Genomic DNA, 17,412 nt, shown 5'->3' with positions numbered 1-17,412 from the left:
GTGGTGATATAGCTGCAAACAGCCTTAAATGTCTGCCACAGCACTTCAAAGGGCCGCATTACAGCTGATCAGTGCTGTAGGCGGCTAGTAGACCGGTGCCTCTATTTTTAAAGAAGGTAGACCGGTGCCTCCCAAAAAAAGGCAATTAGTAGACTGGTGCCTCTATTTTTAAAGAAGGTAGACCGGTGCGCTCCCAAGTTTATAACATAACATAACATCAGAGTTGGAAGGGACTTTGGAGGCCTTCTAGTCCAACCCCCTGCCCAGGCAGGAAACCCTACACCATCACAGTCAGATGGTTATCCAACATTTTCTTAAAAATTTCCAGTGTTGGAGCATTCACAACTTCTGAAGGCAAGTCGTTCCACTTATTAATTGTTCTAACTGTCAGGAAATTTCTCCTTAGTTCTAAGTTGCTTCTTTCTTTGATCAGTTTCCACCCATTGCTTCTTGTTCTACCCTCAGGTGCTTTGGAGAACAGCCTGACTCCCTCTTCTTTGTGGCAGCCCCTGAGATATTGGAACACAGCTATCATGTCTCCCCTAGTCCTTCTTTTTGTTAAACTAGACATACCCAGTTCCTGCAACCTTTCTTCATATGTTTTATCCTCCAGTCCCCTAATCATCTTTGTTGCTCTTCTCTGCACTCTTTCTAGAGTCTCAACATCTTTTTTACATCGTGGCCACCAAAACTGGATGCAATATTCCAAGTGTGGCCTTACCAAGGCATTATAAAGTGGCACTAACACTTCACGTGATCTTGATTCTATCCCTCTGTTTATGCAGCCCAGAACTGTGTTGGCTTTTTTAACAGCTGCTGCACACTTTTGTATAAAGTTTTGTATACTTTATTATTTTTATTATTTATTATTATTGGCCATGCCCATTCAGTCACCTGACCACCAAGCCACGCCCACCAATTAAGCCACACCCACAGAACTGGTAGGGAAATTTTTTAGATTTCATCCCTGGTCCGAACCAACTGAATCCCACTGCTGCTGACTGGGGAATTCTGGGAGTTGAAGTCTACATATCTTAAAGAGGTCAAATTTGAAAGACACTTTTTAATCACAAAAAGCCTCTTGTAATAAATTCTATACAAGGTAATCCTCGACTTACAACCAATTGTTTAGTGACCATTTGAAGTTACAACGGTGCTGCAAAACTGACTTATGACTATTTTTCACACTTATGACTGTTGCAGCATCCCCATGGTCACCTGACCAAATTTCGGATGCTTGGCAATTGGTTCGTCGTATTTATGATAGTTGCAGTGTCTTAAGGTCACATGTCATATGGAGATTCTCCATCATTTTTGGTCATGGTTGTCCCAAAGGTGCTTTTTTTCAAGAGGCAACTGGACTTTCTTTGTTTTTTTCTTTGAAGATGTTTCATTTCTCATCTAAGAAGCTTCTTCAGTTCTAATCATATGATTTATCACCTTTTGCAACCTTCTGACAAGCAAAGTCAACGGGGAAGTCAGATTCTCTTGGCAATTGTTTACTGACAGAAATCTGGGGCTCAGTTGTGGTCATAAGTTAAGGCTATCTGTACAGCTCTTAGTTACTGTAACTGTGGTCAATTAATCTTTTGGGGTCTATGTAGACCTCCATGCAAGTCCCTCTTTTTGAAGATGATGTGGCCAGCCACCAAGACAGAATTACCAAAAGTTGGATGGTCAACCACCAGCACTTGAGTTGTAGATTTCATGGCTGGTCATGCAGTCAACCAGATGTTTAGAATGTATATGGCATTTTTATCCACCTATCAAGTCCTCTGTGTGTCTGTGGCTCAGACTGCTAATGCAGTCTGTTATTAACAGCAGCTGCCTGCAATTACTGCAGGTTCTAGTCCCACCAGGCCCAAGGTTGACTCAGCCTTCCATCCTTTATAAGGTAGGTAAAATGAGGACCCAGATTGTTGGGGGCAATAAATTGACTTTGTATATAAATATACAAATAGAATGAAGACTATTGCTAACATAGTGTAAGCCGCCCTGAGTCTTCGGAGAAGAGCGGGATATAAATGCAAATAATAATAATAAAAAAGTCCTTCCCAAGGACTTGGGATAGGAAGAGGCTGTTTTTCGGTGGCGTTAAAGGTATTGTCGTAGGATACAAGCTGTTCCACCCTAAGCTGCCTTTTGCAATTGACCGATGGTGATTTTTGTCAATGCCGATGGTGTTCAAATGGGATTGAGATTGCATGCAAAGCAACTATTACTGTTGGCACTATCTTTGCTTTTCTTTTGTTGTGGTTGTTGTTATCACTATTATTTAAAGGAGTGTTTATTAAATTATTTCCACGTAGTAAATGAAAATCGGGGTTGGGTGAATCATTTGTAAGCCGCTCAGAGTTACAGGGAGAGAGTGGGCAGATATATAAATCTTCTAAATAAATAAAATAAATAATTAATAAATTGGTAACTTTATGTAGGGGTTGAAGAGCTGAAGAGTTAGCTCATACTTTACCACTTACAGGAGTAAGTGGTAAACTTAGTGGTCCCACTTAGGACCACAATTGTGCCCAAAATTTCTGTTGTTAAATGAGATATTTGTTAAATAAGTTTTGCCCCATTTTATGAACTTTCTCGCCGCAGTTGTTAAGTGAATCACCGCCGTTGATAAGTTAGTAAGCCGGTTGTTAAGTGAATCTTGTTTCCCTGTTGACTTTGCTTGTCAGAAGATCACAAAACGGGATCACATGATCCTGGGAACACAGCAACGGTCAGAAATATGAACCAGTTGCCAAGCATCTGAATTTCGAGCGCCTGCCCATGGGGATGATGCAAAGGTTATAACTGTGAAAAATGGACATAAGTCACATTTTTCAGTGGCCGTTGTAACTTTGAAAGGTCACTAAACAAATTGTTGTAAATTGTGGACTACCTGTATTAAGAAGGATAGCATGAGGCGGTATGTTGAAAGCTCTCTTAAAAAAACAGCAAGGGTTAAATACTATGGTTATGCCAGGACTGAGCATTGTTTCTACAATAATCCCAAATATCTAGGTTAATAAAAGATTAAGCTTTAAAAACAATGCCTGCCTGCCTGAAAACTTTGGAAGAAAAATTTCAGGAAGTATCAGAAGGAAAATGAAAAAAATAAATAAATACAGCATCAGCAACTTATGAAAGAGTTACCATTGCAAAGCATTTGCCCCTGGTAGATTTTATATCTGTCAACAAGCCAATGATAGATAATAAATGCTAAATATTTAGTGGTCTTCAGAATATCTTCTCAGTTGCTAAATCTTCTTTAGATTAAATTAGATGAACAGAGTTGGAAAGGACCTTGTAGGTCATTCATCCAAACCACCCCCCCCCAAAGCAGGGTTAGGATTTCTGATAGATAGCAGTCCAGTCTCTTCTTGAAAGCTTCCAGTGATGAAGCTCCCACAACTTCCGAAGGCAACTTCTGCTCTGTTGGTTGATTGTTCTCACTGTCAGAAAATTCCTCCTTATTTCCAGGTTGAATCTCTCCTTGATCAGTTTCCATCCATTATTCCTTGTCTGGCCTTCAGGTGGTTTGGAAAATAGGTTGACCCCCTTCCTCTCTATTGTTGTTGTTAGTTGCAACGTCGTGTCTGACCCATCGCGACCCCATGGACAACATTCCTCCAGGCCTTCCTGTCCTCTATCATCCTCTGGAGTCCATTTAAACTCATGCCTACTGCTTCAGTGACTCCATCCAGCCACCTCATTCTCTGCCGCCCTCTTCTTCTTTTGCCCTCAATCTTTCCCAGCATTAGGCTCTTCTCCAGTGAGTCCTTCTTTCTCATTAGGTGGCCAAAGTATTTCAGTTTCATCTTCAGGATCTGGCCTTCTAAAGAGCAGTCAGGGTTGATCTCCTCTAGGACTGACTTGTTTGTTCGCCTTGCAGTCCAAGGGAAGTCCAATAGACTCCTCTCTATGGCAGCCCCTAAAATACTAGAAGACTGCTATCATGTCTCCCCTGGTCCTTTTTTTCATCAAGACACGGTTGATGAACCTGCAACCGTTCATTGTATGTTTTAGCCTCCAGTCCCCTAATCATTCTGATTGCTCTTCTCTGTACTTTTTCTAGAGTCCCAACATTTTTTTTTTAATGGTGTGGTGACCAAAACTGGATGCAGTATTCTAGGTGTGATCTTACTACGGCTTTATAGAGTGGTATTAGTACCTCACTTGATCTTGATTGTATCCCTCTGTTAATGCAATTTAGGATTGCGTTGACTTTTTTGGCTGCTGCTACACACTGTTGGCTCATATTTCATTGGTTGTCCACTAAGACTGCAAGATTCTTTGCTTGGTCCCTATTCTAATTCAATCCGTCAAGGCCATTTTGGTTCTTTAGAGGAGGCAGGAATCTTTTATTGCACTAATAAACACAATAACAATTGTTGACAACCAGTAATGGGCAGGCCTCCATATTTTCTGATGGTGCCTATTGCAAACAGTGGGCAACTGTGGGGAGGAAGATCAGAATAGCCAAGCTGGTGGCCTCCCTTGAATGCTTCAGATTACAGTTTTCTGCCTCCAACTGGTTTGGCATATGGAATTCTTTTTATATCAAGGGCTACAGAGCACAGCGTTAAGAATGGATTCTTTTAGGATGGATTCCAGCATTTGGAAACTAATTTAAATAGCTTTGATGTAAATGTCACATTTTCAATAAAACCCGTCTCTTACTCTCTTTTTCCCATTTTCCTTCCTTCCTTCCTTCCTTCCTTCCTTCCTTCCTTCCTTCCTTCCTTCCTTCCTTCCTTCCTTCCTTCCTTCCCTCCCTCCTTTTCTTTCTTTCTTTCTTTCTTATTTTTCACTCTCTTCTTTCTTCTTACCTCCCTCCCTGTTTTCCTTCCTTCCTTCCTTCCTTCCTTCCTTCCTTCCTTCCTTCCTTCCTTCCTTCCTTCCTTCCTTTCTTATTTTCTTCTTCACTTTCTCCCTCATTTTCTCCCTCCCTCCCTTCCTCCCTCCCTTTGTGCAACCTTCAATAATACTTTTTCTTTTCAAATTTCTTTCTTTTTTCTTTGCCTTTTTCCTCCTTGCCATCTTCTAATGATGAAAATGCAAAAAATAACCAGGCTTTGTTCAGTGCCTTTTCTCTGCTCAAAAGTTTGAGAAAAGGGAGTGGCGGAATGAACCGAGCAAGCAAAAATTGGGAATAAAGGAGAAGTATTGAAAACATACAAGGCTCATTTTCTAAACATAAAATTAGTCTGAATCCACATTATAGAAGATGGCATCATTGGAGAAAGAAAGAAAACCGTTTACTTTGCTCTTTTATTTTATTTTTCACATTTACATCAAAAGCTATTTAAATTAGGAATGGCTGCACCTTAAAGCATTGCTCTTTCAGAAAATTTATAAACATGCATTGTTACCAATTTATGGTAACACTGATGTTTTAAATCACTAAGATAGCCTGTCAGATTGGACATTAAAATAGAATAGAATAGAATAGAATAGAATAGAATAGAATAGAATAGAATAGAATGGAATGGAATGGAATGGAATGGAATGGAGTGGAGTGGAGTGGAGTGGAGTGGAGTGGTGTAGAGTAGAGTAGAGTAGAGTAGAGTTAAGCAGAGCAGAGCAGAGCAGAGCAGAGCAGAGCAGAGCAGAGCAGAGCAGAGCAGAGCAGAGCAGAGCAGAACATAAGGGATCATAGACTAGTATGGAATGGAATGGAATGGAATAGAGTAGAATAGGGTAGGGTAGGGTAGGGTAAAATAGAGTAGAACAGAACAGAACGAAATGGAACTGAAAGGAACCGAACGGGACGGGACGGGATGGAATGGAAGAGAAGAGAAAGGAAAGGAACAGAATGGAACAGAATGGAATGGAACGGAACGGAAAGGAAAGGAACGGAATGGAAAAGAAAGGAACGGAACAGAACAGAACAGAATACTTTATTGGCCAAGTGTGATTGGACACACAAGGAATTTGCCTCCGGTGCATATTATTATTATTATTATTATTATTATTCAAACTTATATACCGCCCTATCTCCCAAAGGACTCAGGGCGGTTTACAGGCATGTAAAAACATCAATATACAAATTAAAATAATCATTAAAAAACTTATTCTAATGCCCAATTATTAAAAATAGAAATATAAATATTAAAATCAATTTAAAACCCCTCTAAATTTAAAATCTAAGCCAGTCCTGCACAGATGAATAAATGTGTCTTGAGCTCGCGACGGAAGGTTCGAAGATCCGGAAGTTGACGGAGTCCTGGGGGGAGTTCGTTCCAGAGGGGGGGGCCCCCCACAGAGAAGGCCCTCCCCCGGGGCGTCGCCAGACGACACTGCCTAGCTGACGGCACCCTGAGGAGTCCCTCTCTGTGAGAGCGCACGGGTCGGTGAGAGGTATCTGGTCGCAGCAGGCGGTCCCGTAGATAACCCGGCCCTATGCCATGGAGCGCTTTAAAGGTGGTCACCAAAACCTTGAAGCGCACCGGAAGGCCACAGGTAGCCAGTGCAGCCTCGCAGGATGGGTGTTATCACGGGAGCCCGAGGCTCCATCTATCACCAGCGCAGCCGCATTCTGGACTAACTGTAGCCTCCGGATGCCCTTCAAGGAAGCCCCATGTAGAGGCGTTGCAGTAATCCAGGCGAGGCGTCACGAGGCGTGAGTGACCGTGCATAGGGCCTCCCGGTCCAGAAAGGCGCAACTGGCGCACCAGGCGAACCTGGTAGAACGCTCTCCTGGAGCGGCCGTCAAATGATCTTCTAGAGACAGCCGTTCATCCAGGAGGGCGCTAAGTTGCGCACCCTCTCCATCGGGGCCAATGACTCGCCACCGATGGTCAGCCGCGATTTAGCTGACTGTACCGGGATGCCGCATCCACAGCCACTCTGTCTTGGAGGATTGAGCTTGAGCCTGTTTCTCCCCATCCAGACCCGACGGCCTCCAGACACGGGACAGCACTTGACAGCCGTTGGGGTGGTCCGGTGTGGAAAAGTACAGCTGGGTGTCATCCGCGTACAGCTGGTACCTCACACCGAACCCACTGATGATCTCACCCAGCGGCTTCATGTAGATGTTGAACAGAAGGGGCGAGAGGATCGACCCCTGCGGCACCCCACAAGTGAGGCGCCTCGGGGCCGACCTCTGCCCCCCTGTCAACACCGACTGCGACCGGTCGGAGAGATAGGAGGAGAACCACCGATAAACGGTGCCTCCCACTCCCAATCCCTCCAACCGGCGCAGCAGGATACCATGGTCGATGGTATCAAAAGCCGCTGAGAGGTCTAATAGGACCAGGGCAGAGGAACAACCCCTATCCCTGGCCCTCCAGAGATCATCCACCAACGCGACCAAAGCTGTCTCCGTGCTGTAACCGGGCCGGAAACCGGACTGGAACGAGTCTAGATAGACAGTTTCATCCAGGTGTAAGGGAAACTGATATGCCACCATACTCTCTACAACCTTCGCCGCGAAGCGAAGGTTGGAGACCGGACGATAATTACCTAGAACAGCCGGGTCCAGGGAAGGCTTCTTGAGGAGGGGCCTCACCACCGCCTCTTTCAAGGCGGCCGGAAAGACACCCTCCACCAAGGAAGCGCTCGTAATCGCCTGGAGCCAGCCTCGTGTCACCTCCTGCGTGGCCAGCACCAACCAGGAGGGGCACGGGTCCAGTAAACACGTGGTGGCATTCAGCCTCCCCAACAACCTGTCCATGTCCTCGGGAGCGACAGGGTCAAACTCATCCCATAAAATGTCACCAAGACCACCCTCAGCCGTCTCACCCGTATCACCGCAATCTTGGTCCAAACCATCCCGAAGCTGAACGATTTTATCGTATAGATAACCGTTAAACTCCTCAGCACGTCCCTGCAACGGGTCATCCCGCTCCCCCTGGTGTAGGAGGGAGCGGGTCACCCGAAACAGGGCGGCTGGGCGGTTATCTGCCGATGCAATGAGGGAGGAGGCGTAGCTACGCCTTGCTTCCCTCAATGCCACTAGGTAAGCCCTAGTATAGGACTTCACTAGTGTCCGATCAGCTTCTGAACGGCTGGACCTCCAGGAACTCTCTAGGCGTGTTCTCCGGCGCTTCATCCCCCTCCGCTCCTCGGAGAACCAAGGAGCCGGTTGGGACCTGCGCCGGGTCAGAGGGCGCAAAGGCACGACACGGTCTAAGGCCCCCCGCCCGTTCCCAGGCCGCAACAAGTTCCTCAGCCGAGCCGTGAGCCAGACCCTCATGAAATGGCCCAAGCTCCGTCCGGAACCCCTCCGGGTCCATCAGGCGCCTGGGACGGAACCAACGTGTCGGCTCCGTCTCCCTGCGGTGGTGAATGGCGGTCAGAAAGTCCAGACGAAGGAGAGAGTGATCTGACCATGACAAAGGTTCAGTGACTATTTCCTTTAAGTCCAGATCTCTCGACCACTGACCAGAGACAAAAACCAGGTCCAGAGTGCCACCCCCAATGTGAGTAGGGCCATCAACTACTTGGGTCAGGTCCAAGGCCGTCATGGAAGCCATGAACTCCCGAGCTGCCGTCGATGACGAGCCGGACGATGGCAAGTTAAAGTCCCCCATGACTAAAAGTCTGGGGGTCTCAACTGCCACCCCGGCCAGCATCTCCAGGAGCTCGGGCAGGGCAGCTGTCACGCAGCAAGGAGCCAGGTACGTGATCAGCAAACCCATCTGGCACCTATGACCCCATCTCACAAAGAGGGATTCGCACCCGGCAATCTGAGGTACAGTGGTCTCCCTCGGCTCTAGACTCTCTAATCACAACCGCCACCCCCCCACCTCTACCCTGAGCCCTCGGCTGATGGAATGCACGGAAACCCGGTGGGCACATCTCCACAAGGGGCACACCCCCTTCCGTGCCCAGCCAGGTTTCCGTGGCGCCTATAAGGCCCGCAGCGCCCCCCTGGATAAGGTCATATATTAGGGGGGCCTTATTGACTACGGACCGTGCGTTGCATAACATCAGCCGAAGGCCCAGGCTCTGGGGGTCTTGACCATCCGGGGAACGGGAAAAGGACGAGGGATCGGGGCGCGCGACCGCTTGCAAACATCGGGCGCGCGCCCCTCCAGACCGATATGATCCCCCCCTTCCGCCATGTCTGCCCCTCCCACTTACCGTGGAAATCGGGCCACCCTCACCAACAGGAACGCAATCTCCCCCCCTAACCTCCGAACCTATTAAAGGACCGTCACGAGCACGCGCCAGGACTGGCTCCCCACCCGACGGGCTACCCCCAACGCCCGTCTTAACCCTCCCACCCCTTAAAAAGGCCCTATCTAAAAACCCCCAAAGGTTCTTCTTTTTCGCATGCCACCTCTGTGGGTCCCTAAGCTCTTAGTGTACATACAAACAACAAAGTAACATAATGATAAGATAACAATAGTAGAAAGTAATAGAAAAGATGGGAAGGATAATAGTATTAATAATTCATATTAATGAATTATATTAATTAATTAATATATTATATATAATAGTAATAATAATAGCCTCGATATTTTTACACCCCATAGATCCTACTGAGTAAACACGGCTTTCTTTCAATCTCTTGGGGCCTCAGAGGCTGCCGCTGATTCTGAGCTCAGATATTTTAAACAGCCGTTTTCTTTCCAGAAGACAAACTCTTCATTTTAGCTCTGCTTTCAACCTTTTGCAAATTCTCCTCTCTTGCTATTTACCATCTTCTTTCCACAATGTCGCTTCTCCGTAGACGAGCATCTTTTTATTCTATTGATCCAGTCACAGCTGGCAGGGAACCCACAGCTGACAATTTCCCCTCCAAGCGTTCTAATAAAAAGGCTGGTGAGATAATTAAAAGAGCCCTGAACACAGTTGCCAGTTCCAGCTTCCTACTGCAGAATCACGGGAGGACAAGAGAAATCAAAATCAAAATGGAACATCCACTGCAACAGACATATCGATGGTTTTATGGCTAAGGCTAAATTTGTAATGAAGGTCCGAGATTTCTTAAGGTTAGGTGGGGGGAAAAAGAAAAGAAAAGAGAGGAGCCAATGTTTCTTTTTCTATTCCCATTGTCTCAAGTGATAGGAATTCAAACTGAATTAATAGCAGTGACTGTGATGTTCCCTTTGATTGTATCCAATTTCATATAGTTATTGAAATGGTGGTAGACTTTAGGAGAAACCCTTCTATACTTTCACCTCTCACAATACTTAACAACACAGTATCAACAGTAGAAACCTTCAAATTTCTAGGTTCTATCATATCACAAGATCTGAAATGGACAGTTAACATCAAAAACATCATCAAAAAAGGACAACAAAGAATGTTCTTTCTGCACCAACTCAGTAAGCTCAAACTGCCCAAGGAGCTGCTGATTCAGTTCTACAGAGGAATTATTGAGTCTGTCATTTGCACCTCTATAACCATCTGGTTCAGTTCTGCAACCCAACAAGAAAGACACAGACTTCAGAGGATCATTAGAACCGCAGAAAAAACAATTGCTACCAACCTGCCTTCCATTGAGGACCTGTATACTGCACGAATCAAGAAGAGGGCCTTGAAAACATTTACAGTTCCCTCACATCCTGGACATAAACTGTTTCAACTCCTACCATCAAAACAACGCTATAGAGCATTGCACATCAGAACAACTAGACACAAGAACAGTTTTTTCCTGAAGGCCATCACTCTGCTAAACAAATAATTCCCTCAACACTGTCAAACTATTTACTAAATCTACACTACTATTAATCTTCTCATCGTTTTCATCACCAATCTCTTTCCACTTATGACTGTATGACTGTAACTTTTTGTTGCTATTATTAAGGGTTAAATTGCAACCTATGACCATCATTTGTGTTGTAAATGTTGTACCTTTGATGAAGGTATTTTTTTTCTTTTTCTTTTATGTACACTGAGAGCATATGCACCAAAACAAATTCCTTGTGTGTCCAATCACACTTGGCCAATAAATTCTATTCTATTCTATTCTATTCTATTCTGTTCCGTTCCGTTCCGTTCCGTTCCGTTCCGTTCCATTCCATTCCATTCCATTCCATTCCATTCTATTCTATTCTATTCTATTCTATTCTATTCTATTCTATTCTATTCTATTCTATTCTATTCTATTACATACTTATGATTATATATATATATATGTTTATATATCGTATAGTTATTTCATGCTTATGCTTATATATAATGTTGTGACAAATAAATAAATAAATAAAATAAATAAATAAATAAAAAAGAAAAATCTTGGAGTCATCGTGGACAACCAGCTAAATATGATCCAGCAATGTGCCACCGCAGCCAAAAAAGCCAATGCAATCCTAAAATGCACTAACAGAGGGATGTAATCAAGGTCAAGTGAGGTACTAAGACCACTCTATAAAGCCCTAGTAAAACCACACCTAGAATACTGCATCCAGTTTTGGTCACTACACTATTAAAAAAAACGTTGAGACTCTAGAAAAAGTGCAGAGGAGAGCAACCAGGATGATTAGGGGACTGGAGGCTAAAACATATGAAGAACGGTTACAGGAACTGGGTCTGGCTAGTCTAGAGAAAAGAAGGACCAGGGGAGACATGATAGCAGTCTTCCAATATTTGAGAGGCTGCCACAGAGAGGAGGGGGTCAAGCTGTTTTCCAAACCAGCTGAAGACCAGGCAAGGAATAATGGATGGAAACTGAACAAGGAGAGATTCAACCTAGAAATAAGGAGAAATTTTCTGATAGCGAGAACAATCAACCAATGGAACAGAAGTTGCCTTCGGAAGTTCTGGGAGCTTCATCACTTGAGGCTTTCAAGAAAAAATTAGACTGTCATTTGTCAGAAATGGTGTAGGGTCTTCTGCTTGAGCGGGAGGGGGGTGGGGTTTGGACTAGATGACCTATAAGGTCCCTTCCAACTGTTAATCTATTAATCTGAATTCCATTTTTGGAAATCTGGTTCAATTTGGAGGATATCTCGGGGTTCTAAAAGGGGCCTGGTCACTGTCTACAATGTCTTCTCAAACCACATCCTATTCGACTTGTCTTCAACTCAACTGCAACACTCACAATAGAAAATCCCAAAAGTGCTTTTCAAGAGGCAACTGGACTTTCTTGATTTTCTTTGAAAACGTTTCGCTTCTCACCCAAGAAGCTTCTTCAGCTCAGAGCTCAGAGCTGAAGAAGCTTCTTGGATGAGAAGCAAAACGTCTTCGAAGAGAAACAAGAAAGTCCAGTTGCCTCTTGAAAAAAGCACCTTTGGGACAACCATGACCTGGAGGACTGAGAATCTCCATAGCCACAACAGGAAAGAGCTCCAACTTCATCCATGGATGACCTCCATCCATGGACCTAGATGGATGGACTGCTCTGCTCCATCATAGCTTTTGAAGCTGTTAAGAAAAAAAAACCCATTGGAAGCCATCCAGAGAAAGCTGTACAGGTAGTCCCCGACTTACGACCACAACTGAGTCCAGAATTTATGTTCCTAAGTGAGAAATCTGTTGACTGAGTTTTGTCCCATTCTACGACTTTTCTGGCCACGTTTAAGTGAATCACTGCGGTTGTTCAATTAGTAATACGGTTGTTAGATGAATCTGGCTTCCCCATTGACTGTGCTTGTCAGAAGGTCACAAAAGGTGGTCACGTGACCCCTGCAACCATCATAACTATGACCCAGTTGTCAAACATCCAAATGTAAATCATGTGACCACGGGGATGCTACAAGGGCCATAAGTGTGAAAAATGATCAGAAGTCACTTTTTTTCAGTGCCATTGTAACTTCAAAGGGTCACTAAACGAACTGTTGTAAGTGGAGGACTACCTGCATATGACAAAATTGGAGAAAGCTGGTGTTGTGACCCAGGTTCCTGGACCCGGACTCCTGGACTCGGATGATTCAGAAAGTGAGGGAGAAGACCTGGCAAGCCCTGCTTCTCTTGGGCCCTCTCCCTCCCTGGCACCCACTCAAAGGGAGGAGGAGGGGCCGGCAAGGCCTGATTCTCTGGAGCCTTCTTCTGATTTGGCAACGCCCCAAGAACAGTTTTGGAGTGATGCAAGACTGCGCAGACGTGACCGGCGCGCGCAGCAGAAGCAGCGTTGGGATAAAGCCAAGGAATGATGGACATCTGCAGAGACTATAAATAGGAGGCGGGACTTCCTGGTTTTTTGTCTTGGACAAAGCAATGAATTTGCGCAGGCAAACTGTATCAATGGAGGGAAGAATATATTCGTGAGTAATTCTGGCCTTATCTATAATTTCCTCGTTATCTCCAGAAACTTGGCAGGCCCGTGGGTAGACATGGCCAGGACATTTATCTATGTAAATAAAGTAGGAGAGGAGGCCTTTGACTGACTCTTTGTTGGGAGTATTGGGGGAGGGAAACAGAACAGCTGGCCACTCTCGTAAATAAGATGTAGGTGTGGGTTCAATGACAAGCCTTCGGTATCTCTACCACTGTCATCTTTGACCATTGACCTTGGCAAAATGAAACATTGAAAAGTGTGCTTATTAGAGAAGAGCAATGGGAAAGTTAAAACTTTTGACCTTAATCACCCAACTTTCTCAGCAATAGAGGTCACCGCCCTAATCATCTTCTTCCCTGTGTGTTTTGACAGATATCGAATAGAATAGAATAGAATAGAATAGAATAGAATAGTTGGAAGGGTCCTTGGAGGTCTTCTAGTTCTGCTTAGGCAGGAAACCCTACACCACTTCAGACAAATGGTTCTCTTATCTTAAAAAATTCCAGTGTTGGAGCATCCACAACTTCTGAAGGCAAGTCGTTCCACTGATTAATTGTTCTAACTGTCAGGAAATTCCTCCTTAGTTCTAAGTTGCTTCTCTCCTTGATTAGTTTCCATCCGTTGCTTCTTGTCCTGCCCTCAAATGCTTTGGAGAATAGCTTGATTCCCTCTTCTCTGTGGCAGCTCCTGAGATATTGGAAGACTGCTATCATGTCACCTCTAGTCCTTCTTTTCATTAAACTAGATGTACCCCGTTCCAGCAACTGTTCTTCATATGTTTTAGCCTGCAGTCCCCTAATCACCTTTGTTGCTCTTTTCTATACTGTTTCCAGAGTCTCAACATCTTTTTTTACATCCTGGCGACTTGTACACTTGTGATGTAGTGTGCTCTTCATCTTAACCAACTCATGTCGTGATTGATGGATTCTGTTTCTGTGTCCAGTTGTGGCTACCACAACTTTTCTGGGGGATAATGGGAAGCTTTCGCTCGGATTCTTGTACCAAACGGGGGAGTTGAATTTCATATCTCTCTATGATTCTGTGATTCCCTTGAGCGAGATCTATATAAGGCTATGAATCTGCCACTGAGGTCAAAATGGACATTTTTCTATTGTCTGCTGTCACCAGGGCTAGTAACTTTGGGGGAGTTCATTTAACATCCAACATATACAAAGTTCGTTGTTCCAAGAAAAAAACAGCTTGATTAATGTTTCTCATTTTCTTTGCCATTATTCCAGATAACTTTTCTTGTTACCATTTTTGGCTCTCCCCAAATCAACGCTTTTCTCTGTTTCTGTTTTTCTATTCTGACTTGAATTGATTAAATGATAATATTTTAATTAAAAGAAAAGGAAAGGGATCGAGAAAGGATCACCAAAGTCCGTTTTCATTCCAGTGAATTACATATACTCGATAATGCAGATTTAAAAATTTTACAAGGCAAGAAAGAGCTCTCTTCTCATTTCCATCAGCGCTCTCAGTTATACAAACTAATATTTTTTTGTCACGTATAAAGCAAATGGCTTCCAAATTGGGGACAGCATGCCTCAAAATATAAATTGCATAGGGCTTTATCTCTTGCCTGTGAGCATTATTTGGCTTAAAAATAAACCTGAAAAAGAACTAGTTTACATTTAATAAATTCACCAAAGGAAAAAAAATGTTTATATCTGGAAAAGAACTATACGTAGTAGACTACGTGTCAACGTTCCAGAAAACCCCTCCTGCAGAAAAGACTCCGAAGCCAACATCTTTCAAAGTTCTTTTACTAGCATAGGTAAACTGGCACACTTGGGTGAAAACCGAATCTGGGGATCCGGGTTCCTCTCTCAGTAATACAAACTCCAAAATCCCCACCCTCATGACCCCTCTGCCGGTCACATGCTCCAATCCTCCACCATCCCATGGCGAAGCATCACTCCAGCTATTCCTTCTCCAGGTACGAACCCAGCCTGACCTTGACCGGCAAGAAAAATACGTTGTTATGTCTAATCATCCCTTGCACTACCACTCTCCTCCCCTCCTTTCCCACAGAGGAGAATTGTAGCAGCGTATGGAAGCCTTCGGCCTAGTATGGCTTCCAAAGCTGACACTACGACTAGCTATATCTTGGCCAATGGATCTCAATGGTACAATAAAGGAAATTGAATGGCTTGTTAAATGTGATTGACAAATATTCTGCAAGCTAAGCACAATTTTCAAGAACAACCTGTCCAGCCGGTGGAATTCAGCCGGTTTGGACCGGTTAGGGTGAACCAGATGTTAATTTTACTTTGGTTCACCGAACTGGTTGTTCCAAAGGCTGGCTGATCCCGCCCACCCAACCTCACCCCTCCCAGGAGTCTCCACACAACCCGTTTTGGACACCAGGTAAGTGCAGGGCACATGTGGAGTCTTTGGGAAGGCAAAAAAATGGGCCTACCGGAAGTACAGGAAGTTCAGAAATGGGCCTGTTTCCAGCCTCCAGGGGGCCTCTGGAGCTCAGTGGAGGCCATTTTCACCCTCCTGGAGGCTCAAGGAAAGCCCCTGGAGCCTGGGGAGGGTGAAAACACCACCCCCACCCCCGCCGTGGTGCAGAAGGCTGAGTAGGCCATGCCCCCATAGCGTAGGCCACACCCCCAGCAACCAGGCAGTGAACCAGTTGCTGAAATTTTTCAATCCGACCCCTGAACCTGTCCTGGAGAGAAAAGTTTTCTATCAGTTTGTGCTACCTGCTCTAACATATGTCAGTGAAAACATGGACACTAACCTCACAATCGATACAAAAGCTACAGGTAGCACAAAATGCCATGGAAAGAATACCTGCTCGTCATCACAAGACAAGATAGAAAGACCCACACATGGATTAGAGAACAAAGGAAAGTATACAATGCCAACAAGAGAATAAAAGAATTGATATGGAAACGGGCTGGTCACAGAGCAAGAAGAACTGATGGCGAGGCAGACCAAGGCAGTCATAGAATGGATCCTACATGATCAAAAACATCCATGAAAGAGACTTAAAACAAGTTGGATTGACAATATCAGCAAGAATTACAGTCCCAGTCAGCAAATGAAAGCTCAGGACTGTATATGTGTTCCAATATCTCAGGGGTTGCCACAAAGAAGAGGGAGTCAAACTATTCTCCAAAGCACCTGAGGGTAGAACAAGAAGCAATGGGTGGAAACTAATCAAGGAGAGAAGCAACTTAGAACTAAGGAGTTCTAAGAACAGTTAGAACAATCAATAAGTGGAACAACTTGCCTGCAGAAGTTGTGAATGCTCCAACACTGGAAATTTTTAAGAAAATATTGGATAGCTATTTGTCTGAAATAGTGTAGGGTTTCCTGCCTCGGCAGGGGGTTGGACTAGAAGACCTCCAAGGTCCCTTCCAACTCTGTTATTATGTTATGTTATGTATAGTTTGGAAACATGTGGAAGAGGTATTCATCCTGCAGCAGATAGAGGATGGCTAAAATGATGATAGTGATGATGATAATGATGATGTGAGCATCTGGAGAAGATGTGATCAACCACATGGAGTACTAACCTTGACTAGGTCAAGCCAGGCCATTGTGGCATTTACCAGAATAACAAAGTTGGAAGGGATCTTGGAGCAGGGGTGAAATCCAACAGGTTCTGACAGGTTCTGGAGAACCGGTGGAGGAAATTTTGAGTAATTCGGAGAACCGGCAAATACCACCTCTGGCTGGCCCCAGAGTGGGGTGGGAATGAAGGTTTTGCAGTATCCTTCCCCTGGAGTGGGGTGGGAATGGAGTATCCTTCCCCTGCCACGCCCACCAAGCCACACCAAGCCACATCCACAGAACTGGTAGTAAAAAAAAATTAGATTTCACCACTGCCTTGGAGGTCTTCTATCCAGGGGGTCTCCAACCTTGGTCCCTTTAAGACTTGTGGACTTCAACTCCCAAAGTCTCTCAGCCAGCAAAGCTGGCTGAGGAACTCTGGGAGTTGAAGTCCACAAGTCTTAAAGGGACCAAGGTTGGAGACCTCTGGACTAGTCTAACCCCTGCTCAAGCATTCTGGACAAAGAGCTGTCCAGTCTCTTCTTAAAAGCACTCAGTGATGGAGGACCCACAACTTCTGGAGGCAAATCTTTCTACTGATTAATTGTTCTCACAGTCAAGAAATCCTTCTGGGTTGGGTTGGTCCTGTCCTCGATTAATTTCCATCCATTTTTTCTTATCTTGCCTCCTGGTGCTTTGGAAAATAGCTTTCTAATAGATTTCTTTGGAAAACAATTTCTAATGTA

At 44.6% G+C, this 17,412-nt stretch overlaps 1 protein-coding gene across 1 annotated transcript in view; it reads right to left on the bottom strand.

The window, feature by feature from the left end:
* NTSR1 (neurotensin receptor 1) overlaps nucleotides 1-17,412 on the bottom strand; it is a 231,425-nt gene that overhangs the window by 117,858 nt on the left and 96,155 nt on the right. The gene's annotated exons all lie outside the window — the stretch shown is intronic.

Source organism: Ahaetulla prasina, chromosome 3 (assembly GCF_028640845.1).
Source record: "Ahaetulla prasina isolate Xishuangbanna chromosome 3, ASM2864084v1, whole genome shotgun sequence".
NCBI classification, from domain to species: Eukaryota; Metazoa; Chordata; class Lepidosauria; order Squamata; family Colubridae; genus Ahaetulla; species Ahaetulla prasina.
Note: the sequence above shows the minus strand (reverse complement) of the source record. Positions and strands in the feature narration are given on the sequence as shown.